The 26,897-nt window shown below is 40.9% G+C and overlaps 1 protein-coding gene across 2 annotated transcripts in view; it reads left to right on the forward strand.

The window, feature by feature from the left end:
* The window catches only part of pde4a (phosphodiesterase 4A), a 588,039-nt gene that overhangs the window by 397,586 nt on the left and 163,556 nt on the right, over nt 1-26,897 (forward strand). The gene's annotated exons all lie outside the window — the stretch shown is intronic.

A 26,897-nucleotide genomic window follows, 5' to 3' on the forward strand; every position in this document is an offset into this window, starting at 1 on the left:
AAAAAGTTCAGTCCTTGCTGCCTAGAGAAACGGCTGTGGATCTGGGCAGGAGGCAGACTGCATTGGATAATCCAGAACGTTGGATAAGCGAATGTTAGATGTGAGACTCTACTGTATATAAGATGATTTTGCACCTTTGGGCTGAGTGATCCTGAGATGTAGCTTCCCCATTTTCAATGCCAGTTGAAGGATTGTCACTACAATAAAACCCCTGTCATTGTGGGTCTTATATCTTGTTTCACTTACCCATGGCAATAGAAACATTTCACTATGTAACACGTTTTTTGTTCCTGGGCTATAAATGTCATTTCCTAATTTGGCTCTATCATAAACACATGGAAAAATTTGATTAAACTGTAAAAACTTTGTTTTTGCTGGACATCCTGCAGCACGTTTTGCTATAGATTTTCAATGAATATCTGATAGAGTCTCAACCAATTTAACATAGCTTGAACAACCACTAAAGTGTAAGTTGAGTGTAACAACTACTGTACTTTCAATGTAAGTACTGCACAATTAAACAAGAAATAACATTTTCAAACCAGGAACAGAATTTGTTTTCAAATTTTGCTACATAGTGTTATTTCCAAGAATGCTAGGTCCTCCAAGCAATGCCATGATACAATTCTCCTGGACTTTGCCACAGAGTTTCAAATTTCTTAAGAGGATAACTCTTTCTTAACATATGTGTTGTTGTGACACATTAGTGTATCGATTGCAATGTGCCGTGCAAATATAACAAGATGTGACAAAAATCTTGGAAATGTATGTTATTATCTTACAAATCATATGTTTTTAAAAAATTTAAATGAAAAGTTTTTGTGAAATTTGTTGTATTCACATACATTTTATTATTACAATGTATGTATGTGTCCATATCTCTTATAAGGGGTTGGTTTCACCTCAGGAGGAGGGAGCCCTCAATGGCACAGCGGATTAAACCACTGAGCTACTGAACTTGCTGATCAAAAGGTCAGCGGTTTGAATCTGGGGAGCAGGGTGAACTCCCGCTGTTAGCCCCAGCTTCTGCCAACCTAGCTGTTCGAAAACATGCAAATGTCAGAAGATCAATAGGTATTGCTTGGATGGGAAGGTAACTTCGCTCCTTGTAGTCATGACGGCCATGTGACCTTGGAGGTGTCTATGGACAAACGTGGCTCTTGGGCTTAGAAATGGAGATGAGCACCAACCCCAGATTTGGACACGATTAGACTTATTGTCAGGGGAAAACCTTTACCTTTACCTTCAACTCAGGTTTGCTAGTAAAACTTATTTACTTTGTCATGACATGATACATATCTAAAAACCTTCACTAGCATATAATGTCTGGAAAGCTCTGCTCAAGGATTTCCAGCACAATTCAATGATATGCTGGGACCAGTAAGGTAATTTAATGCCATTTCATCCTCTCCATGATTTCACATAACTGCATTCCGGCTAGGAATATATCCCCTGCAGATATGAGGCTCTTACTGTATTCTGTATATCAGCTATCAGGGATTCCAAGTCACGAATCACAGTGAAATCATATTCCTACTGTTTAGATCAAGCGGGTTTTGATTGTTTTGTTGTTTGGTATGTGGCTATGAGCCTGATTTGCTGCATGTCTTTTGATAGCTGCTATGTAGCATGGATGGCATTTTTCAACATTGTAACCCCGTCAATAGAAGAGAGATTGTATATATAGCAAGTGGATTGTCAGGTTCACTGCAGGAGTCACTTCTTTTGAGAAGACAACCCTTTATAGACTTTGTGCATACTCTTGCCTTTTTTGCAGAAGGCACAATGGTGTTAGCAGAAACATGTGCAGTTTTGAGGCAATTGTGTGATGCCCTATCTACATTTTATGAGTCTAATGAATACAGCCTTTGAGGGCCAAGTGCTAAAGTTTTTACCCTTTGGTTGTCCCAGTATAGATGCACTGTAAATTTGAATAAATGTTATGTCAGTTCAGCTGTCATGGCTCCCCTTGGGAAGCGAAGCATCTTGAGGGTGTTAAACTGATTAAAGTTAGAGCCCTCCAATATTTGATGATAGCATTGTTCTCTTGCCTATATAAGCAATCCACCAAGGGCCTCTCCGACAATTACCTTCTCTTTTATCTCTGCTCTCAAAAAAGCTTCCATTAGAGAGAAAAGATGTGACATGAAACCAGAACTAATGAGAAAAAGAGAAAATTTTGTATATTTAAGGCTGTTCAAACTGGACGTAAATCAATGCCTGCATTCACCAGGCCAAAACAATTCCTTAGCACTACATACTTTCCATGGGTCTTGATCTCTCAGGGACCATCCCAATTTATGTTCTGTCCTCCCACTTTTTCAGCTGCCTTTCAGTTCCCTCCTCCTCCTTCCACTTTCCTCCTTTGTCCTCAGCCTACGTCAGTTACTATAAACTGAATTAAAAGTGCAAAAGCAGTTTGCACTAAATTCACTCAGCCAGACAGGCAGAAGATAAGATGAGTGACATCTTATCTGTCCCAGTGGACTCAGGCAAAAGCAAACTGCCTTCTTAAACTGTGTGATCTTCCCCCATTAAGAACTTTTGCCCTCTTCACCACATTGCTTGGCCACAAATGTCTCTGGTTTCTTCTGTGAAATGTTGGAGAACATTCCATCCCACTGGGGCCCCATTTACATTGCCATATGAAATCCAGCTTATCTGCTTTGAACTGAATTACTGTATATACTCGAGTATAAGCCTAGTTTTTCAGCCCTCTTTTTAAGACTGAAAAAGCCCCCCTCGGCTTATACTCGGGTGAGGGTCCTGGTTGGCTTATATTTGGGTCAGCTTATAGTTGAGAATAGATGGTACATTTATTATTTTTCTCTATTATTGTTGCTACTATTACATTTATTTTAGCTTGTATTTTTATTATTACTAATACATTTATTATTTCACTCTGATATTATTATTATTATTATTGCATTTATTATTTTACTCTATTATTACATGTATTATTTTCCTGTATTATTTATTATTATTATTATTATTATTATTATTATTATTATTACTACATGTATTATTTTACTCTATTATTATTAAAAGGATACATAAGCACATTTACATTGAGGAAGATGAGAATAATGATTTGATCAGAGTTGGACAGTCTTATCTTAAATTTGAGCTTTATGGAAATATTCAAAAACATTTAACCTACTGAAGCCTCAATTAATGTAATTTTATTGGTATCTGTTTTTATTTCTGAAATTTACCACCCTCGGCTTATACTGGAGTCAATGTTTTCCCAGTTTTTTTGTGGTAAAATTAGGTGCCTTGGCTTATATTCGGGTCAGCTTATACTCGGGTATATACGGTATATTGTAGTGTAGACTCATATAATCCAGCTCAAAGAAGATAATTTGGATTATCTGATTTAATAATGTGGATTATATGGCAGTGTGGATCCAGCCTGGATATCCCTGGACAGCTGATTCTGTCTGGTTGTTATTACATGAAATTCTATGTACCAGCCTCTTTTGTCAACCTAATATAGAATCATAGAATCATAGAATAGTAGAGTTGGAAGAGACCTCATGGGCCATCCAGTCCAACCCCCTGCCAAGAAGCAGGAAATTGCATTCAAAGCACCCTCGACAGATGGCCATCCAGCCTCTGCTTAAAAGTCTCCAAAGAAGGAGCCTCCACCATGGCCCGGGGGAGAGAGTTCCACTGCTGAACAGCTCTCACAGTGAGGAAGTTCTTCCTGATGTTCAGGTGGAATCTCCTTTCCTGTAGTTTGAAGCCATTGTTCCGTGTCCTAGTCTGCAGGGCAGCAGAAAACAAGCTTGCTCCCTCCTCCCTATGACTTCCCTTCACGTATTTGTACATGGCTATCATGTCTCCTCTCAGCCTTCTCTTCTGCAGGCTAAACATGCCAAGCTCTTTAAGCCGCTCCTCATAGGGCTTGTTCTCCAGACCCTTAATCATTTTAGTTGCCCTCCTCTGGACGCTTTCCAGCTTGTCAACATCTCCCTTCAACTGTGGTGCCCAGAATTGGACACAGTGTGATTCCAGGTGTGGTCTGACCAAGGCAGAATAGAGGGGGAGCATGACTTCCCTGGATCTAGACGCTATACCCCTATTTATGCAGGCCAGAATCCCATTGGCTTTTTTAGCTGCTGCATCACATTGTTGGCTCATGTTTAACTTGTTGTCCACGAGGACTCCAAAAGAAATGGGGAAAGCAGCTGCTTGGAAAAGTTTACTGTTTCAATATCAGCAGTGGAAGAGAGGTGCAAAGATAGCTCTGATTTATAGATAAGTCAAGAGCCCCCGGTAGTGCAGTGTATTAAATCACTGGACTGCTGAACTTGCTGACTGAAAGGTTGGCAGGTTGAATCCAGGGAATGGGGTGAGCTCCCGCTGTTAGCCCTAGCTTCTGCCAACCTAGCAGTTCGAAAACATGCAAATGTGAATAGATCAATAGGTACCGGTCTGGTGGGAAGGTAACGCTGCTCCATGCAGTCATGCTGGCCACATAACCTTGGAGGTGTCTACAGACAACCCCAGCTCTTCGGCTTAGAAATTGAGATGAGCACCAAACCTCGGTGCTAGTCGGACATGACTAGACTTAATGTCAGAGGAAGACCTTTACCTATAGATAAGCCAATTCAGCAATACCCACTTAAGGTTACAGTGCATCTACATTGTGAAACTAATGCAGTTTGACACCACTTTAATTGCCCTGGCTTTATGCTATGGAATCACAGGGGTTGTAGTGTGGTGGCAGAGAAGGCTAAGACTTTGTAAAGCTACAACTCCCATGATTCTGTCGCATTGAGCCATGACTGTTAAAGTCATATCATACTGCATTAATCCTATAGTTTGTGGATCCTAGGCCCCTTCTACATATAAAATCCAGATTATCTGCTTTGAACTGGATTACATGGCAGTGTAGATTCATATAATCCAATTCAAAGCAGATAATGTTGATTATTTTCTTTGATCATCTGGATTATATGACAGTGTAGAGGGGGACCTGGATGTCATTTGAAGGGAGGATTAGAAGGCTCACTGAGGGCCCTTCCACACATCCCTATATCCCAGAATATCAAGGCAGGAAATCCTATAATATCTGCTTTGAACTCAGTTATCTGAGTCCACATTCAGACAATGTGGGACTTTCTGCCTTGATATTCTGAAATACAGGGCTGTGTGGAAGGGCCCTGAATCACAGATGTTAAGCAGTCTTAAGAAAGAGCATGAACACTTGGGTGTTATGGACTGGCAATCCAAATTTAAGCAGTCCCAGTGGGGATGGGCAGTTCTTGGAGACCATGATGACATCCACGTCTCCTTTGTTTTTCATGAACCTCTTGGCTATTTCCTATTTTAAAGGACAGAACTATGCATGTCCCATGGACTGTCCTGGACACAGATAAACCAGTCTGCTACCCTTATGAATTTTTTGCTATGTGCCTTCCAATTGTTTCCAATATATAGAGTGAGCCTATCATAGGACACCCTTAGCCAGATTTGTTCAGAGAGGGGTTGCCTTTTGCCTGCTCTGAGGCTGAGAGAGTATGACTTGCCCAAGGTTATGGTTGATCAGGAATCCAAACCCTGGTCTCCATAGCCATAGTCCATAATGCAAAAACACACAAGATCATAGAGACTTCATCCTAATGAATACAATACGTATGTGCTCCCAGTACAGCAATAGTCAGATTCAGTCATCACTTCTAGCCACAGAACGGAGGACACGATCTTGCCCTTTGCCGCAGGCAACAAATGCCTAAGACTATCACTGTTCTTGATGCCAGATTGGATGCTCTGTCAGCACAAGCAGAAGGTCTTTTGCTTTCCCAGGCATCCAGGATGTTTCTAGCTGGACTTAGATGATTTGTACTGATTTCGCTGGCTTGTATTTCTCTGCTCAGTGTATTATTCTTTCTGGCTGTAAATTTTTCTGTTGTTTTCTTTATTTCTTGGTAGTGCTATACTTTGTTATGAACCACCCATTGGAGTTGGAAGGACAGCATATAAATAAAAAGTTTTAAACAGTCATGTGAAATAGATCAAAGATTGGGAATCAGCATCCAGCCCAGCTAAGGCTGTAGAGCTGGACCAATCTATATTTTTTAACAAGCTGTAAGCCACCTTGAGTCCCATTATTGGGGAAAGGAAGCTGTGGAATATAAATGGACAAAATTGAAAATGTGAAAAGAACACATTTACTAGCCCATTTGGGGGGAATATGAAGACAAGGTCTGCTAAGAAACAGCCTCTCTCAGCAGAGTTTAACAGAAGGCATGTGCTTCAATCTTTATTAGATCCCTGGCTGAAGCCCCATCTACAGTGCCATATAATCCAGTTTATGAATCCAGATTGTATGCTTTGAACTGGTTTATATCACAGTGCAGACTCATATAACCCAGACCAACTAAAAAACTGTACTACTGTAATTATTGGATTCTAAGATGCCATTGAATGTAAGTTGCACACTAATTTCAGTACCACAAACAGAAAAAAAGCTTTACTTCTATATTTAAATGCATCTGTGATTCTAAGATGCACCCCATTTTTAGAAAGTTTATATGGGCGGAAAGAACAACTCAGAATTGAAGAAATATCGTAATTGCATTTAAAAGGGGCATACACATGGAATACCTACATCTTCTTAACTAATAAAAAGGGACAGCTATTTTTTCCTGTCAGGAGCAACTTGGGAAACTGCAAGTAGCTTCTGGTGAGCGAATGGGCTGTCTGCAAGGATGTTGCACAGGGGATGCTTGGATGTTTTACCATTTCATGGGAGGCTTCTCTCATGTCCCGAGACAGGGATAATGCTATGGGTATGGATGATTTGAATCTACTGCTTCCTATTGTAGCATGATAATATAACACTATGTAACAAAATTTTAATTTTTTTTCTGTTCCTGGTTTGAAAGTGTTATTTTCTGTGTAGTTGTGCAGTACTTACTTTGAAAGTAATTGTTATACTCTAGAACTTTGTTATTGTTGCTGCCATAAACTGTTTTGAATTGGTTGAGACTCTATGAGATATTCATTGAAAAACAATAGCAAAATGTGTTGCATGATGTCCCACAAAAGCAAAGTTTGTGCATTTTATTCAACTTTTTTCATGTGTTTACGATACAATCAATTAGGAAATGACATTTATAACCCAGGAACAAAAACTGTGTTACATAGTGCAATTCTGTTTTGTGTTTCTGTGTGTAAAAACTGTGTTACATAGTGCAATTCTGTTTTGTGTTTTTGTGTGTTTCTTAAACAGGTACACTCCCACACATGCAATTTTAAAGTGATCACCTTGTAGTGTACAAACTTGTAGTTGTATTTCCAGTCAACTGTTTTCAAATACAGTAAACTCACCCTCTTTGTGTGCCAAAAGCACTAAAAGGAACTGAGAGTCGTCTCTCTAGGCTCAGTGGACTCCCTCAGGCCCCACAAGACCAGTGATCTATGGACACAGCTCCAGCCTTGAGGTCTCTCCCATCAATTCAGGCATCAATAAAGCACATTGATTTCCTGCTATTATGTACAAGTACAAAGCCACTTTTAAAAACTATTAAGGGGGGACAATGCTACTGTTAATCATGCTCCACACTCATCATGCTCATATTCCTCTCATGTGAATAAAGGGGCAGGGCTCCTGTATCTTTAGTCCAGGATTGAGGAGCCTCCGATGGCCTAGGGCAGGGGTCCTCAAACTTTTTAAGCCGAGGGCCGGTCCACAATCCTTCAGACTGTTGAGGGGCCGGATTATCATTTGAAAAAGAAATAAAAACAAATTCCGATGCACACTACACATGTCTTATTTGTAGTGCAAAAACAACAACAAGAACAATGAAAGAACAATACAATATTTAAAAATAAAAACAATTTTAACCACATACATTGATCAGGATTTCAATGGGAAGTGTGCTCCTGCTTCTGGCCAATGAGATAGTCAAGTTAATTAGGGTTGTTGTTGTTGTTGTTGTTGTTGTGTGCCTTCAAGTCATTTCAGACTTTGGGTGAGCCTAAGTCTAAAATTTATTTATTTATGTATTTATTTATTATTTACTACATTTATTTACTACATTTGTACCACACTCTTCTGACCCCAAAGGGGACTCAGAGTGGCTTACAAATTATATGTACATACAATATATTATATTATTAGCATAGCACAATATTAGCATTATATATTACTATATTGAACTTTACCACAATACTGTAATATTATTAGTAATATTATATGTAATATAGAATATATAATTAATATTATTATATGGTATTATTATTAGTGTTATATTGTATTACATTATAATATTATTATCAATATTATATGTATATACAATATATTATATTATAAAACTGAGGGCGGGGGCCAGGTAAATGAGCTCGGAGGGCCGCATCCGGCCCCCGGGCCTTAGTTTGGGGACCCCTGGCCTAGGGGATAAAAGCCTTGTGACTTGAAGGTTGGGTTGCTGACCTGAAGGCTGCCAGGTTCGAATCCCACCCGGGGAGAGCACGGATGAGCTCCCTCTATCAGCTATAGCTCCATGCGGGGACATGAGAGAAGCCTCCCACAAGGATGGTAAAACATCAAAACATCCGGGCGTCCCCTGGGAAACGTCCTTGCAGACGGCCAATTCTCTCACTCCAGAAGCAACTCCGGTTGCTCCTGACACGGAAAAAAAAAGTCCAGGATTTCTGATCCTGGGAGTCGGGACCCCTGGGGGGGTCGCAAGAAGGGTGTCAGAGGAGTTGCCAAAGATAATCAGAAAACACATATTTCTGGTGGTCTTAGGAACCCCTTTGGCAGAGAAGGGTGAAGATTTCTCCACCTGTCATGGGGGTTCTGTGTGGAACGTTTGGCCCAATTCTATCGTTGATGGGGGTTCAGAATGCTCTTTGATTGTAGGTGAACTATAAATCCCAGCAACTACAATTCCCAAATGACAAAATCAATCCCCCCCAACCCCACGAGCATTCAAATTTGGATGTATTGGATATTTGTGCCAAATTTGGTCCAGTGAATGAAAATACATCCCTTTATATCAGATATTTACATTACAGTTCATAACAGTAGCAAAATTAAATTTATGAAGTAGCAACAAAAATAATTTTATGGTTGGAGGTCACCATAACATGAGGAACTGTATTAAGGGGTCGCAGCATTAGGAAGGTTGAAAACCACTGCTTTAGTCGTTGTGATGAAGGTGTTGCTTGTCTCACAAGCTTCACTTGTTGAAATTCCCTTTTCTATACAACCATTACAGATACAGGAGCCCTGTCCTGTATTGCATTTGGCAGTTATAGTACAACAGAAGGATATTTTTCCTCTCCTTGACACTGTAGTAACTACACAATGTGAAGATTGTATATCTTCCCAGTGATGATGAGAGACAGGATTTCCTTATTGCTCTGCGAGCACCCAGGCCTCGCTGCTAATAAGTCACACAAGATGCCATCGTTAGTTATTATATCGCAAGTGCTTGAAATGACAAAACTGCAATGTGTGAGAAACACTTCATCCTCTATAACACATTAGTCACTTTTCTGAAGTTAATAGATTCTCTGCAATATCTGCCTCTCCTGAAGCTTGTGTCTCCCAAGGATTACTTGGTGTGTCTGCTGTCAGTGTCTCTCTGACCCCTAAACTATCATTGTTCATTTTCCTTTCATCAAGTGACAGAAAGATCAGGGACGAAGGGATGAAGAGTGCTAGAAAAATCTTCATCATAAACTATAAATGTTCAGGTAACAAGGAAGTGGAACAGGGTTGCAGATCATAGGCTGTATCCACAATGTAAGTAAGCATCACAGCTCTCAATCTAATACCAACAAAATCTAAGTGGCTATGTGTTCAGAAACCCACCAGGCCAAATAGATTGTAGTCTGTATTGTCAAAGTCTTTCACCGCCGAAATCACTGGGATGTTGTGTGGTTTCGGGGGTGTATGGTTTTATTCTAGCAATATTTTTTCCTGACATTTCGCCTGCATCTGTGGCTGGCATCTTCAGAGATCCTCCTTCCTTCTGTGCCCAACCATTATTTCTTCTTGAAAAATAGAGCATTCCATGTCTCTAATCTAGTCAACTTCTCTGCTTTCTTCAGATTTTTGATCTTCACACGGCCCTGTTACTCAGTACCTTCTTAGTGGGCCTTTGGATTAAGGACAACCACCAGAGCCAGCTAACAACTCCCAACAAAGGATTCCCCCAGGCAGGAAGCAGCCAGGCTTTTGAAGCTGCAGGGCTTTTCAATGCTAATCAAGGTGGTCAATTGCCACATTTACACATGCCTCAACAGACAAAAGTTCTTTCTCCAACCCTGGATATTCCACAGATATATAAACCCCACCTGCCTAGTTTCCAACAGATCTCACAACCTCTGAAGATGCCTGCTATAGATGTGGGAAAAACGTTGGGAGAGAATTCTTCTGGAACATGACCATGCCACCCAAAAAATTCACAGCAACTCAACAACTACAACTGTTTTCCTGAGACAGTAATCAATTATCCTCCATCAACTATAGGATCTGTCTTTGTATTTCCTGCTATTGCATAACATAGAAACACAGGGAAACCCCAAACCTAAGCCTTAAACTTAGAATAGACTGAGCAAAAGAAACGGGCCAAGGCATACCCATAGTGGCCAATATGATTGACTTACGACTATGCTGTTCAAGTATAATTTTCATACTGTTACCACTAACTTGCATCATTTCATTGGGTGTATGTGCGTGTGAGATTTCATGCATTTCTGTTCAGCTTTGCTTCTGTTACCTTTCATCTTCTATATCAGGGGTCTTCAAACTTTTTAAGCAGAAGGCAGTTCACGGTCCCTCAGGCTGTTGGGGGGCCAGACTATAGTTTGAAAAAAAAACATAAATTTCTATGCACACTGAACATGCATTATTTGTGGTGCAAGAAAAACAAACCAATAAAAAACCATACAATATTTAAAATGAAGGAACAATTTAATAATAATAATAATAATAATAATAATAATAATAATAATAATAATATTTTTTCTGGCATAGTATATTTTTGCCGCTTCTGTGACTGTTCATTTGGGTTTTCATGATTCCGTAGCCCACTTGTCGATGGATGTCCAGAATCAGCAGCATCCACCGCGGTCCTTTTTATCCTGGGCGACGACCGAGCCAGTATAGACTTCGTTTTGGTTTGATTTTCCATAATGCTAATGGGTTAGGTGCTCTTGGTTCCATTCCTCAGCTGAGGCCTCTCTGGCTTGGTTGGACCTGCCAGTAGTTACACTACCGCCAGCACAGCCCTCAGCATCCTCGGAATGGTTAAGCCCCCCCACCACGTCAAGGTGGCACCTGCGGGTGTGCCCTGGTCCCGGTGGTGATGGGCACACTGAGTGCCGTGCCAAAAGATCTCAGCCGGCATTTGGAAACCATAGACATTGACAAAATTACGATCTGCCAACTGCAAAAGGCCACCCTGCTGGGATCTGCACGCATCATCCGAAAATACATCACACAGTCCTAGACACTTGGGAAGTGTTCGACTTGTGATTTTGTGATACGAAATCCAGCATATCTATCTTGTTTGCTGTGTCATACAATATAATAATAATAATAATCTTTATCTATATTCTGCCCCCTCTCCCCAACGGGACTCAGGGCAGATACTGATAAACTTATCAGTATTTCAGTAAGAAATGTGGGCCTGCTTTTGGCTGATGTGATACCACTTCATCATATCACTTAAATTCCACAGAGTTCTACACTTAAAATCTGGTAATCCACTGGGTTCACCACATTCGTTTTGGTGAAAGTGTAGAATATAGCAGTTTTTGAGTCTTTTAAACGTTGAGGGCAGTATTTTTTCTAACATATCAGGAGGAGGGGAGGAAATGGATCTTTCTCAAAACTCTGTATATTTTGCCAAAGTTAGGATCACCCAATTTGTGGGAGGATAAATTGTGAGAGAAACAAAATAAGCTTTTGTTCCCTAAGCGGGAAAGTTTGGTGGTAAGCTACCTCATAACACTTCTACTGTGCAAAAAAAAAAGCCTTTTAGGGTACCTTTTTTCCTTCCTTCTGTGATTTGTGTGTCCTGTGTTGGGAGGCCAGCGCTCTCTCTCTCCATCCCTGCTGTTGAGAATTGTGGGAGTTAAAGTCCAAAACACCATGAGAGCCCCTGCTGTTGCCTTTTCAAAGGGTTTCCCTTTCTCTATCCCTTCTCTCTCTCTCTCTCTCTCTCCCTGTTTTTGGGAATTATGGGAGTTGAACTACCAAAAAGCACCAACGGATGGTGGGCGGGGCCAAATGACTGCAGTGTGGAAACCTCTTCATTGAAAGAATACACAAGACAACTGAGTGCACTGATAAAAGTAAAACAGTATGATTAAAAGGTAGGGAAAAACTCAATTTATTACAAAACTTCCAAACACTTCCCAGCATAATCTAGCCAAGTTCATTAGGACCGTTGTTGTTGTGTGCCTTCACAACGTCTGAAGTTTAGGGCAGCAGCTGGGGAAATGACACAAATATTTCAAAATATTTGTGTCCTGTTTGTTTAAATATTCCTTTCTCTAATGATCCGAGCTCAGGTCCAGTACTTATATAAACTACCTTTTGGACTAGGGGGGAGATTCTGAGAGCTGTGGTCTAAAAAGTTAACTTTTCCAAGCTGTGCCTTTGTTTGTTTATTGCGCCTTGTGGAAGTATTGACTCCGCTTAGCTCCCAAGATCAAATGGGATCTCATGCCTTTAGGGTATTTTATCCTTCTGGCTATTGAACTGGGAATTGGATGACCCAGGTTCAAATCCTTATAGAACTGTGAAATTGATTGAGTGACCTTGGACTGTGCACTCATAGAATTGTTGTTGTGAAGATAAAGTGGAGGCTGTGTTGGAATATAAGTAATACATTTTTTAAAGGAATACATTTCTTTCAACAGTTCATTTGGCCTGCTGTCGTTATCTGCTAAGCCACAAAAATACAATTCCAACACAATTTCTACAAACTAGTAATAATAATGGTAGCACAGGGATGCTGTGAGTTTTTTTGGGATATATGGCCATGTTCCAGTAACATTCTCTCCTGATGTTTCGCCTGCATCTGTGGTTGGCATGCTTCAATGATAGCACTTCTTATCATGGGTTGTTAATACTCTCTTGAGTTTTGCAGCTGGGAGAGTAGTCAGTGATTGATGATGGCCATGAAGTTGTATTAACAACCTGTCAGTACATGCATTTCCTTTTTTTTCATCCTGTCACCTCGTTGTGGTCCTCATCTGCATGTGGAAAAATTTGGATAATGGGAAGTCATTTAACTGGGCTGTCTCTAAAATGCATGTGTGGGTGGGCATCGTGCCCTGAATGAAGATTGGAAGTGTTTGTTTTCAGATCACAACTGACTGGGAGATTCTGGAATTCATATCCTTTAAAAGTATCATAACTCTTCCAAGCTGTCTCCCTAAGTGTGCCGCAAGAGATTGTAACTATGTTCAACTGCAAATACTTGCTTTTGTGGTCCTTTAGGCTCTATATAATGAGTGGTGGACCAAATTTTAGTAAGATTCAATATTCGTTTCAGGAAATGTGAACATTTTTCACCCTTGCATCCTTTCCAGCCTGCTTCTGCCTTGTGTATTTTCATGGATACTGCTGGGTATGCATATCCAAACATTCATCTTATTGAAATTAATGCTGTGAACAAGGGATGGAACCTGCATTCAGGTGTGCATTGAAAGCTGAGGGTGAATGAGCTTTGTTTCCTTGGCAGTGTTTATCTCCTTTTCCCCATCACTTCATAACAACCGATCAATCCGTTCATGTCCCAAGAGTGGGACTTAAGGAAGCTTACAGAATAAAGAGAGATACAAGTAAATCCGCATAGCTCAGATAAACTATTAGAATCATAGAATAATGGAGTTGGAAGAGACCACATCGACCATCTAGTCCAACTCCCTGCCATGCAGGAAAAGCATAATCAAAGTACTCCTGACAGATGGCCATCCAGCCTCTGTTTTAAAGCTTCCAAAGAAGGAGCTTCCACCACACTCTGAGGCAGAGAGTTCTTTCTAATGTTCAGGTGGAATCTCTTTTCCTATAATTTGAACCCATTGCTCCCAAGTCTTAGTTTCCAGGGCAGTAGAAAACAAGCCTGAACCCTCTTCCTTATGACATCCTTTCACATATTTAAACATGACTATCATGCTCTTCTCAACCTTCTCTTCTGCAAGCTAAACATACCCAATTTTTTTAAAGACACTCCTCATAGGGATTCAATGTCTCCAGACATTCAATAATTGTAGTTCCTCTCCTTTGGACGCCTTCCAGCTTGTCAATATCTCTTTTAAACTGTGATGCCCAGAACTGGACACAGTATTGCAGGTGAGGTCTAACCAAAGCAGAGAGGCACCATGACTTTCCTTGATCTAGACTAGTGTTCTCAATCTATGAGTCCCCAGATGTTTGGCCTTCAACTCCCAGCTGATAAACTGGCGGGGATTTCTGGGAGTTGTAGGCCAAAACACCTGGGGACCCACAGGTTGAGAACCACTGATCTAGACACTAGACTCATTTTGATCCAGCCCAAAATTCCATTGGCTTTTTTAGCTGCTGCATCACACTGTTGTCTCATGTTCAACTTATTGTTCATGAAGAATCCAAGGTCTTTTTCACATGTACTGCTGTTGAGCTGGGCATCACCCATTCTGTATCTTTGCATTTAATTTTGTTTTGCCTAAGTATAGTATCTTAAGATTTGTCCTTGTTGAAATCCATTTTGTTAGTTTTGACCCAGTTCTCTAATCTGTTAAGCTTAATTTATTTTAAAATATAAATTAAAAGCAGTGTAACACTGAAAGAGCAAAACCATTACAGTATATGAAACAGCTTCCAAACATTTAGTGGAATAGGAAATCTTCATTTGATGGCAAAAGAATGGCAGGAGGAAACTGGTCTACTCCCCTAGGAAGGGAATTAGCATAGGACCATGGGAAAGGTCCTATTCTATATTCCCATTGAATAATAATAATAATAATACAGTAGAGTCTCACTTATCCAATGTTCTGGATTATCCAACGCATTTTTGTAGTCAATGTTTTCAATACATCATGATATTTTGGTGCTAAATTCGTAAATACAATAATTACTACATAGCATTACTGCTTATTGAGCTACTTTTTCTGTCAAATTTGTTGTATAACATGATGTTTTGGTGCTTAATTTGTAAAATCATAACCTAATTTGATGCTTAATAGGCCTTTCCTGAATGCCTCCTTATTATCCAACATATTTGCTTATCCAACATTCTGCCTGCCCGTTTATGTTGGATAAGTGAGACTCTACTGTAATAACTTTATTCTTAGATCCCACCCCCATCTCCCTGAAGGGACTCAGAGCGGCTCACATGGGGACCAAGCCCAATGATACACAATAAAATACAACCACATAAATATATGTAAAACATAAACATAAAATCATAGAGCATATAATATACATAAAAACATACGGTAATTAAAACCGATAGCTAATAGCCAGAAGCAGTGAGCTTGAAGGTGATGGGAAGCTCCTCTGACAATCTTAGGATGGGAAGATGTTTCAAAGGTTCTCCATAGAGCAGTACTCTGGCATATCCTATCCTCATTCCCAGAAGCTCTAAGACATGATACAGTCCTTCAGAGGCTATTGGACTACAACATCTAGCATTCATCACAATTGACTCTGCTGGCAAGGACTGTTTGGAGTTGGAGTTCAAGAATATCTGGAGAGCGACACTCTAACCTTCTGCAATCTGTTGTGCTAGAAATGTGTTGGGCCATTATTCCCATCATCCCAACTCCCAGGTGTCAGGCTGGCAGAGTGTGATGGGAGTAATAATTGGACATATTTGGAACATACCAGTAGAGCAAGGAGTTGCATCGTGCATGCCACCTTGGGATGCAGTTTTTTGGCCTGCAAACCCACTTGGTCCCCCCAATTTACAGGTGTAAATTATTCTGTACATTTTTGGCCTCCAAATAATTGAGCTCTCACAAATGCATGAACACATGTGAAAACGTCCCTTCACAGGCAGACCAGGCTTGCACCTGCCAAACTTCTCTGTTTTATTCTGAAGTACTTCTCAAAATGGGGATGGGAAGTGCAAAGGAAAACATAAATATTTGGATTTTCTGCAGAGGTGTATGTGTATGTCCTGTGGGTTGATCTGAGGGTGCAGAAATTGGCCCTAAAAGTTTGCCTGCCACCAAGTTGGGTGGAAAACTGTTCTTGTCTCATGCGACAAAAGTTAGAGATTCCCTGCCACTAGTCAAATTACAACTAGATTATCCATAATCACATGCTAGAATTTCTTTTGCATAGACAAGACATATCATTCTTACTCTCAGCTCCTGAGACCAGGAATCCTCAAATGCTTTTCAAACTGCAGATGTGAAGGCACTGGCACAAGACTTTTTCCTCTTGGTCATGAGCAAAATTATGCTAAGCCTCTTGAGAGTAACCCAAGATTTTTTGGGCCTAGAATTTCTTGTGTAAAAGAAGGGGGCAAGGGGGGGGGGGCTGCCTTGAAGGATCAGCTTGGATTCCTTGCTCAAGCTGCCTGGAAAAGGGAGAGAGATGATTCATCCCCTGCCTGCCTGCTGGGAGCCTCAGAAGCAGCCCTAGGGTCTGTTCAATAAATCATGGCAGCAAGTTGTACCCTTCCAAGGCAATGCTATGACCTTTGTGGTGACAAGACAACAGCAGCCCCAGCTTAACCTGTCAGCATGGATTCACCTCAAGGGGTGGCAAGCCCAGTAGAGGATGGGTGCGTTTGTGCGAGCACGTGTGTGTTTAGGTTGCGGTGGGGGATGGAACAGGACCTTCAGCTGGAGGTGGAGGAGAAATTTATTCCTGCTGCAGTTTGAATCAAACTCCTCACCTTCGAAGCACTGTGTTCCCCCAAAATCCACCATTGTCGCCATTGTAAAACCTTCTAACATATATTGTATTACATTACAAAAATGGTTTGCAACAAATGTGTATATTCAGCAACACGACATGTGAAAATGTATGTCTTAGAAATCATAGAATCATAGAGTTGGAAGAGACCTTATGGGTCATCCAGTCCAACCCCCTGCCACGAAGTAGGAAAATTGTATTCAAAGCACCCCAACAGATGGCCATCCAGCCATCTGGATTTAAAAGCCTCTAAAAAAGGAGCCTTCACCACACTCCACAGCAAAGAGTTCCACTGCTGAACAGCTCTCACAGTTAAAAAGTTCTTCATAATGCTCAGGTGGAATCTCCTTTCCTGTTGTTTGAAGCCATTGTCATTTCTACCAAAAGAAAAAAAAGTGAATAAATGTTCAATGTGTTGTCAAAGGCTTTCATGGCCGGGATCACAGGGTTGTTGTATGTCTTTCGGGCTGTGTGGCCATGTTCCAGAAGTATTCTCTCCTGACGTTTCGCCCACATCTATGGCAGTCATCCTCAGAGGCTGTGAGGCATGGATAAACTGGGCAAGGAAGGGAAAAATATATATCAGTGGAGAGTCCAGGGTGTGACAAGAGTCCTTTGTCAGTTGGAAGCCAGCGTTAATGTTTCAGTTAATCACCCTAATTAGCATTGGAAAGGTTCGTCTCTTGCCTGGGGGGCATCCTTTGTTAAGAGTCATTAGCCGTCCTTGGGGCTCCTCTGCCCTCAGAGTGTTGCTTCCCATCCACTGTTTTGATTTTTGAGTTTTTTAATACTGGTAGCCAGATTTTGATCATTTTCATGGTTTCCTCCTTTCTGTTGAAGTTGTAAACATGCTTGTTGATTTCAATGGCTTCTCTGTGTAGTCTGACATGATAGTTGTTGGAGTGGTCCAGCTTTTCTGTGTTCTCAAATAATATGCTGTGTCCAGGTTGGTTCATCAAGTGCTCTGCTATGGCTGATTTCTCTGGTTGAGTGAGTCTGCAGTGCCTTTCATGTTCTTTGACTCGTGTTTGTGCGCTGCGTCACGACTACACAGAGAAGCCATTGAAATCCACAAGCATGTGGACAACTTCAAATTAGGTTATGATTTTACAAATTAAGCACCAAAACATCATGTTATACAACAATTTTCACAGAAAAAGTAGTTCAATATGCTATAATGTTATGTTGTAATTACTGTATTTACAAATTTAGCACCAAAATATCACGATATATTGAAAACATTGACTACAAAAATGGCTTGGATTATCCAGAAGCTTGGATAAGTGAAGCTTGGATAAGTGAGACTCTACTGTACTACCAACTACTGATTGATTCTATCCTTAGACTTCATCCTCTCTTGCTCAATATGGCCAGCATTTCATTTGGCCAAACAAATTTTTTTACAGAAGACAGCAGGTGTGTATGTATCTTAGGGTTTCCCTAAAATGTTAAAATATGGATGTATAGTAGAGTTTCATTTATCCAACCTTTGCTTATCCAACATTCTGTATTGTCCAATGCAGTCTGCCTTTTAGTAATCAGTGTTTTGTGGTCAATGTTTTCAATACATTGCGATGTTTTGGTGCTACATTCTTAAATACAGTAATTACAATATAATGTTACCATGTATTGATATGCTTTTTCTGTCAATTTGTTGTAAAACATGATGTTTTGGTGCATTTTTGCTTATCCAACATTCTGCCGACCCACTTATGTTGGATAAGCGAGACTCTACTGTATTTCGAAAACAAAATGGCTCCTCTCATAAGTGAGCACATCTTCTTTTACATTTATTCTTCCTTTTTTAAAATCCTTTTTTTCAAATTATGGGGAAACTTATTCTATTTGTACTTCTAAGCCCTTGAAATATGGAGTAAAAGCTTTTCTCAGTTTATGGGAAACACACTCCAATCATGTTAAGAGGCATTCAGTCATTAACCTGAATTTTCGAATACCAAAAGTGTGAATCTTAATGATCAAAGCCTTTGTTTGCTTGCTTTTCGATGCCCATACAGAATGACAAAGCATCGTAATTGTACAAAAGATGAGGGTTGAGGGAGCTTGGACTGGATCTCTATGAAGGGGATTGCATTCAAAGGGGGAGGATGGGCAGAACAGCTGCACCATGCATCCTAAAAACAGGCTGCCACATGCAGCAAGTGACATATATTGACTCAGAGTTCTGCCTCCAGGCTCAGACAAATAAAGCTATATCATTTGCTTACTAAAAACCACAAATTATACAACAGTCAGACCCAGAACAAATGTTTGCGACTGTGGAATACATTTGGCAAATGCAATCACATACAGTCATTCTTCATCCATGGATTTCATCATCCATGGTTTGAAAATATCCCATACACACACCCCAATATGCCAAAAACAAACCTTTATTTTTGCCATTTATATGAGAGATACCATTTTATTATGCCATTGTATAACATGGGACGTGATGCATCCATAGGTTTTGATATCCACAGGGGGTCCTGGATCCAAACCTCAGTGGATACTAAGGACCCACTGTAGGTCACGTGACATCAAAACTGTGTCCTGTTACATAACGTGTGCGGTGTAGGAAAACAGATTGTGATCAGAATGTGGTTCAAATGATAACTTGTGAAATACCTTTTCAGTGTTGCATTTCCTATGTTTGGCCAAGTACTTTTGGGATAAACAGTGGCTGGATCTTAACAAAACATGGTTTAAAAGCCCCAGGTTCAATCTTTGTATTTTCAGTATCGTTTGAAAAAGGTCCTTTCCAGAAACTTTGGAGAGCCAGCATAGACCAGCTTTTCCCAACCGGGTCCATTCCAGATGTTTTGAACGGTAGTGGGGCAGTGGGAGTCGTTTCAAACATCTGGATGTACCTCTGGAAAGCACTTGCTAGAGAAGACTAAAAAAAGAACTGTTGCCCTTCCATCCTCTTGGTGTATTTCCCAATAGGTATCCACTTAGTCACTGTTGGAGCTGAAAGTTGAATTATGATAGGCCGTACATCCAAACTGGGTAACTCTCTGTTTATATTTTGATATGGGACAGGGCTAGTGTGCTTTGAATAATGGATTAAGGGAAGCCAGAACACTGAAAATACATAAGTGCTCTTGTGTTTACCAATGGAGACAACTTCCTTGGAGGTTGTAAGGAATGGGGTACCAACTTCTTATCCCAGATGCCTGAAGATCAATGCTTAATTTTCAAAGCAGAGCTTGGAAAGAGGACATTTTGGGACTTAACACCAAGAATCCCGTAGGAAGAATGGTCCCTATGGGAGGCATAGTCCAAAATAGCACATTTTTGCCTGATCTCTCTTCTACACTATGATGTGGAGACATACCTGATATGATAGATGAAAGAAATATGGAAACAGCCGGGCTCAAAGAGGTGTCTGCTGGGTTGTCCACTATAGCTGGTAGATTTGTCACCATCACCTTGCTTTGGCTTCCCTGGTTCTCACCTGCTTGTCAAAAGCCCCTTTAGAGACTTACTTAGACCTTCATGGTTGATGCTGTTTCCTTAATGCTGGCAGCCCTCCAACCATGTTCAGGGGTTAGATGCTGGGAATGGAAAATTGATATGTTTGTTAATGAAGAGACAAATCTCCTTTGGAGTTGGCAGCAGCTGCCAATTCAACACCTAAATTAAGAGGCTCTTGAACTGGTTCAGAGCAGTTCTCCTCCCATTGGGCTCCTCCTGGGCCAGCTGTCAAGTAACAGCACATACAGGCAGTAACCCAAGTTAGGAGTAAAATAGGTTTGTTTGTTCTTAAGATGAATTTATTTCTAAGTCAGAACAGGTACATTTTTAAGTGCCTAGCTGAGCTGAACTTGCTGACTGGAAGATCAGCAGTTTGAATCCTGGGAGCAGAGTGAGCAGAGTAAAGACTGAGCATGCTCAGTGAGCAGCAAATGCAGAATGGTTGGTGTGTTGTTGTTTTTTTCAAAGGGTCATTTGCAGAATGGAATATCCTGGGATTGGTCCAAGTGGAACAATTGCCTTGAAAAGAGATATAAAGACACCATGCTTTCATTGTGCTTTTCCTGCATGGCAGGGAGTTGGACTAGATGTTCCGTGTGGTCTCTTTCAACTCTATGATTCTAAGGCTGGATCTACACTGCCCTATATCCCAGGATCTGATCCCAGATTATCGCCTTATCCCAGATTATCTGGCAGTGTAGACTCATATAGTCTAGTTCAAAGCAGATCATCTGGGATCAGATCCTGGGATATAGGTCAATGTTGATCAGTGGTTCTCAACTTGGTGTCCCCAGATGTTTTGCCCTTCAACTCCCAGAAATCCTGACAGCTGGCAAACTGGCTGGAATTTCTGGGAGTTGTAGGCCAAAAACATCTGGGGATCCCAGGTTGAGAACCACTGATCCAGTCTATCAGTTGATATTAGCCTCGAAAACCAGTGGACACATCGTTTTAGAATCTGTATTTGATGTTTGTCCAGGCAGATTTTAAAAGCTTCCATTGAGAGCCTTAACCTGGTGCATTTTTCCTATCCCAATGAGAACTGTCAAGCATCGAGGGGCATATAAAGGCACCATATCCAAATATACTTTGGGGGTGTGATCAATACCCAACACACAGAGACACCTGAGATGGAACATTTGTTTTGTGTAGCTGTGAACCTTCCTTGTTTGCAAAAAATCCAAACTAAAACAAATGCAACAGATTTCATAGAACCATCTTTGTTCCAACTATTTAATTTCACTTGCAAAAAAAGGGGAACATTGCAGAGGCTAAAACCAGAGGCCCCTTCTATACTGCCATTTAAAATCCAGGTTATCTGCTTTCATAATCCAGTTCAAAACAAATGTAGAAGCGGACAGAGAGTCACTGTGTGATAGTGTCATAAAATGCCATAACTTTTAAGTTTAGTTATAAATTATTTCTGTAACCGAACATATCCCTGGGATATTAATTTGTCCTGCTCAGCCTGAATAAAGCTTAATAGATGATGCTAGAGCACACTTACAGAAGCAGCTGGCTATCCACTCTTGGAAACAAAAGAGTGGGCTAGCTTGGACTATGGTCCGATCAAACACCACAGTTTTGCTATCTTTAGTTGGACTTACTGTTCTCGAAGTAAAGGGTAGAAGGAAGCTGTTGCATTTCATACAGCACCAATCTGTCCCCCAGTTCTCTGCTGTATAAAGAAGAAAACTAGCATGCCACCAGTGTTGCTAGATAAATACTAAAAGGATAGATTAATGTGTAGCTTGAAGATGCTTATTAATTTTTCATGGAAAGAAAGTGATCTCTTAAGTGATAGCGTTCACAAGTCAAACTGCAATATTTAAAAAAACTTAACACATTTATGCATCTTCATGGGATTTCTTGGCAAGATGCAAATTATCATTTTGACCTCTTTATTCATGACTTGGCCACTCAGTTTAAATTATCAACTTTGGAATAGTGGAGCTCGTTCGACACATTACTGAAGAACCAAGAAAAATACAGCTTGCTTGGAGAGGCGGCCTTCTTCCCAAAGCCAGTCCAGATGGCATGCATTCAGCTTCAGGCTGGGCAACAGAATGGAAGAAACAGGCATTGGACTCACAGACCTCCCATGACACAAAGTTGTCCTGGCAAATCCAATGGAAATAACTAGGAGTTTGGGAATAGTATCCTAGCATTCATTAATCTTACATTTGGGGGTGGGGGTCTGTGCAGAAGAACTTCCCAGTCAAACCATATAAATGTGTAAAGTTTAATTTTAATTCTATTGTAATTATTGCATTCTTGCCTCAGGGTGCATCTACACTAGATAATTAATACAGTTTGACAGCCATGACTCAGTCCTATGGAATCGTGGAAGTTGTGCTTTGCTGAGGTACCAGCAAAATTTGGCAGAAAAAATTAAAGACCCTTTAAAACTATAGTTCCCACAGGTTGCTGTGAGTTTTCCAGGCTGTATGGCCATGTTCCAGAAGCATTCTGTCCTGATGTTTTGTCCACATCTGTGGCAAGCATCCTCAGAGGTTGTGAGGTCTGTTGGAAATTGGGTAAGGGAGATTTATATATCTGTGGAATGTCCAGGGTGGGAAAGAACTCTTGTCTATTGGAGGCAAGTGTGAATGTTGCAATTGGCCAGTTTGATTAGCATTGAATAGCCTTGCAGCTTCAAAGCCTGTCTGCTTCCTGACTGGGGGAATCCTTTGTTGGGAGGTGTTTAGCTGGTTCCTATGATTCCATATTACTGAGCCAAATGGCATTCATTCTACAGTGTAAATGCACCCTCAGTGTGCATCACTTTGCACTTAACCATAGACATTCTTATTGCTCATACAACCCATATGTGGAGAATCTGAAGATCTTCTCAGTCCTTTTGTTTTGTTTTAAATAGTTTGATGTCATTGAAAGCTTGGTGGATCTCTCACCACCCTTCTAATTTGAGAACACTGAGGAGCAATTAAAAAACACCGATTTCAGTACAGAGCTTTGGGAATTCCTCCTGTTCGCCTCCTTCCCTTGCAGGAATTATCAGTTTATTTCTTCTCTTTGCTTCCTGTTCTTGGGACAGTTACCTATTCCTAGGAGTCGCTCTCTTCTTATCATGTGACTATTCAATTTGCTCAGGAGCCTGTGTTGAGGCACTGTATCAAAAGCCTGAATTGCTTTAAGGGGTCCAAATATTTTTTTTAATTTTTGCTCCAACCTCCTGATTCAAATTGTTTACTCTGATAGTGCAGATGTTTTACATGTTATATCCCCTGCTTCTCCAAAAGGCTTTAGGGAAGATTCCTGTCTAATAGCTCAAGGATAGGCTGCTTGTCAGTCAGTGTAGACAGGGTCAAGTTTGTTCCAGCTCAGTATAAGGCAGCTTCTTGTGTTTCGTTTTTGGTGCGTCTTCACCATTGGTTAGCCAGCCATCTCAGAGTTCAGTTCATTGGGTCCTTATTTCCAGCAGATGTGGGACTTGAGGCTCCTAGCTGTGCTTGGAATCATTGGTCTAGGCCCCTTCTACATTCCCACATAAAATCTCAATTATTTGATTTGAACTAGATTATATGGCAGTGTAGATTAATATAATCCAGTTCAAAGCAGATCATGTGGATTATCTGCTTTGATTATCTGTATTATACAGAAGTATAGAATGGGCAGTATAGACAAGGTGAGCTCCCGCTGTTAGCCCCAGCATCTGCCAATGTAGCAGTTCGAAAACATGCAAAGTGAGTAGATCAATAGGTACCACTTCGGTAGGAAGATAACGGCACTCCATGCAGTCATGCCAGCCACGTGACCTTGGAGGTGTCTACGGACAACGCCGGCTCTTTGGCTTAGAAATGGAGATGAGCATCACCTGGCAGAGTCGGACAAGGGGAAACCTTTACCTTTTTATAGAAGGGGCCTTAAACTGGATCTAAACTGTCCTATATCCCAGGATCTGCTCCCAGATTATCTGCCTTGATCTGGATTATATGTGTCTACGCTGCCCGATAGTCTGGGATAAGCAGATAATCTGGGATCAGATCCTGGGATATAGCGCAGCATAGATCCAGCTCCAGTGTGGGGGAAACAAACAACATTTATCATTCAGTTCTAGGATTTTATTTTAAAGAGGCAAGGGAGACTTGTAAATGCATGAATCTATCACACTTCTCCTGCCCCTCTCCCTTGGGCAAAAGATTTTGATAGTGAGATATGTTACTGTGTTGCCCTGAGCATCAGTCATTTTTCTTTGCTGCCAGCTCATCCAGGCTTTGGCAGGATCTCTTGGTTTTAGAGACAGCTCTGTGATTTGGCAGAACTTTGGCCTTAGTTGGAAGCAATACTTTGGCATCGATTTTTGCACCAGTTTCATTTGGATAGTAGCATTCAGAGCTTGGGAAAGTTCCTTTGTCAGACTACAATCTCCTGAATCATCCAGCCAGAATAGCCAGTGGATAAAATTATATATTACATCATTTCATTGAATGTATAAGTCAAATATCCAATAAGGTTTTCGGAGTGGCAAAAAATTATCAGAGTGCATCAGGCCTGAAAGAGGAAGCAAGTGTTCTTCCAGAGGAACTTTCCTTGAATATGCTAAGACAAAAGAGAAACAGTCTACTCTTGTCACTTTTCAGCAGTGGGTTCATAATGCCACAGTGAGAGTTCTTGGTTTTTTCCCCTTTCAGGTAGCCTCAGCTGGAACAAATCCATAAAAACTTCATCTCTGGATGTCTTGGAGTCCTGCCTTGTCTTGGAGGGCAGCGGGGATGGTAGAAGGAGCTTTTTAATTGGCATTTTTAATTGGCTTTAGTTCTTTCAGCCACTTTCTACTACTGTCTGTCTAGTGCAAATAAACAAAACAAACAACAGTGTACATTATTTTAGGTTGAGCAAATATTTTTGAAAATTGCTATAGAAAAATTAGGAGGGGGGGAGGAAATTTGAGTCTCTTTTTCATACACATACTTTTTATGTCAGGAGGGACTTGAGAAACTGCAAGTCATTTCTAGTGTGAGAGAATTGGCCGCTGCAAGAACATTTCCCAGGGGATGCCCAGATGTTTTGATGTTTAGGCTGCATACCCATACACATACTGGTCCTGATGCATGCACACTGGCTGCTAAAGGACAGCCTCCCCTCTGTCCTCCACCAGACTGTACTGCCTCTTCTTTGGCTTGCCGTTATTCACCTGGTGCTTGATTTTCCTGAAAACAAAAAAAAGATAATTTAAGAAGTTGGAAAGGATTGTAATAAAGATCCTTTAGACTTGCATCCCAAACTTCAGGTGGGGTGGTGTTGGACAGGCAGACAGTAATGCTTACCTGAATGTATTGGATCAAGTGTAAAATACACATGCCAACAGCACCATCTGCTGGATGGTAGTGCTAACTTTTAGATCCGTTAATCCAGTGGTTCTCAACCTTCCTAATGCTGCGACCCCTTCATACAGTTCCACATGTTGTGGTGACCCCCAGCCATAAAATTGTTTTTGTTGCGACTTCATAACTGTAATTTTTGCTACAGTTATGAATTGTAATGTAAATATCTGATATACAGGATGCATTATCATTCACTGGGCCAAATCTGGCACAAGCACCTGATATGGTCAAATTTGAATACTGGTTAGAGTTGCGGGAGGAATTGATTTTGTCATTTGGGAATTGTAGTTTCTGGGATTTATAGTTCACCTACAATTAAAGAGCATTATGAACACCACCAATGATGGAATTGAACCAAACTTGGCACACAGAACTCCCATGAGCAATAGGAAATACTGTAAGGGTTTGGTGGGCATTGGCCTTGAGTTTTGGAGTTGTAGTTCACCTACATCCAGAGAGTATTCTGGACTCAAACAATGATGGATCTGGACCAAACTTGGCACGAATACTCAATATGCCCAAATGTGAACACTGGTGGAGTTTGGGGAAAATAGATCTTGACATTTGGGAGTTGTAGTTTCTAGGATTTATAGTTCACCTACAATCAAAGGGGCCCTTGAACCCCACCAATGATAGAATTGAGCCAAACTTCCCACACAGAACCCCCATGACCAACTGAAAATGCTGGTCTTTGGCGACCCCTCTGACACCCTTCTCGTGACCCCCCCCCCCCCGGGGGTCCCGACCCCAGGTTGGAAAATGCTGTGTTAATCTATTCCACCCATTTCAAAATCTGTTTCAAAGTTTGTGTACAGAACACCCCTCTCATTCCCATTAAAAATATGGACAGAAAAGAATATTGGGAATTCCAAAGATAGATACTGTGCATTGCTCTTACAGAGTCTTCCGGAAATAGTCTATGGGGAGTAAGGGTATGAACACAGAGGCTGGATGGCCATTTTTTGGGAGTGCTTTGATTGTGTTTTTCCTGCATGACAAGGGGTTGGACTAGATGGCCCATGTGGTCTCTTCCAACTCTATTTTTCCATGATTCTAACAGTTTGTCTTAAACACTAATTTATTATGTCTGATGCTTATTGGGAGGTTTTTGCAAGGGAGGAGCAATGATGTGTGTGTGTGTAAATCCCTCCTCTCCAGCATGTGTTGCTGAAGCTTTGCCTCTGCTCAAAAGTGGT

Source organism: Anolis carolinensis, chromosome 2, assembly GCF_035594765.1.
Source record: "Anolis carolinensis isolate JA03-04 chromosome 2, rAnoCar3.1.pri, whole genome shotgun sequence".
Lineage (NCBI taxonomy): Eukaryota > Metazoa > Chordata > Lepidosauria > Squamata > Dactyloidae > Anolis > Anolis carolinensis.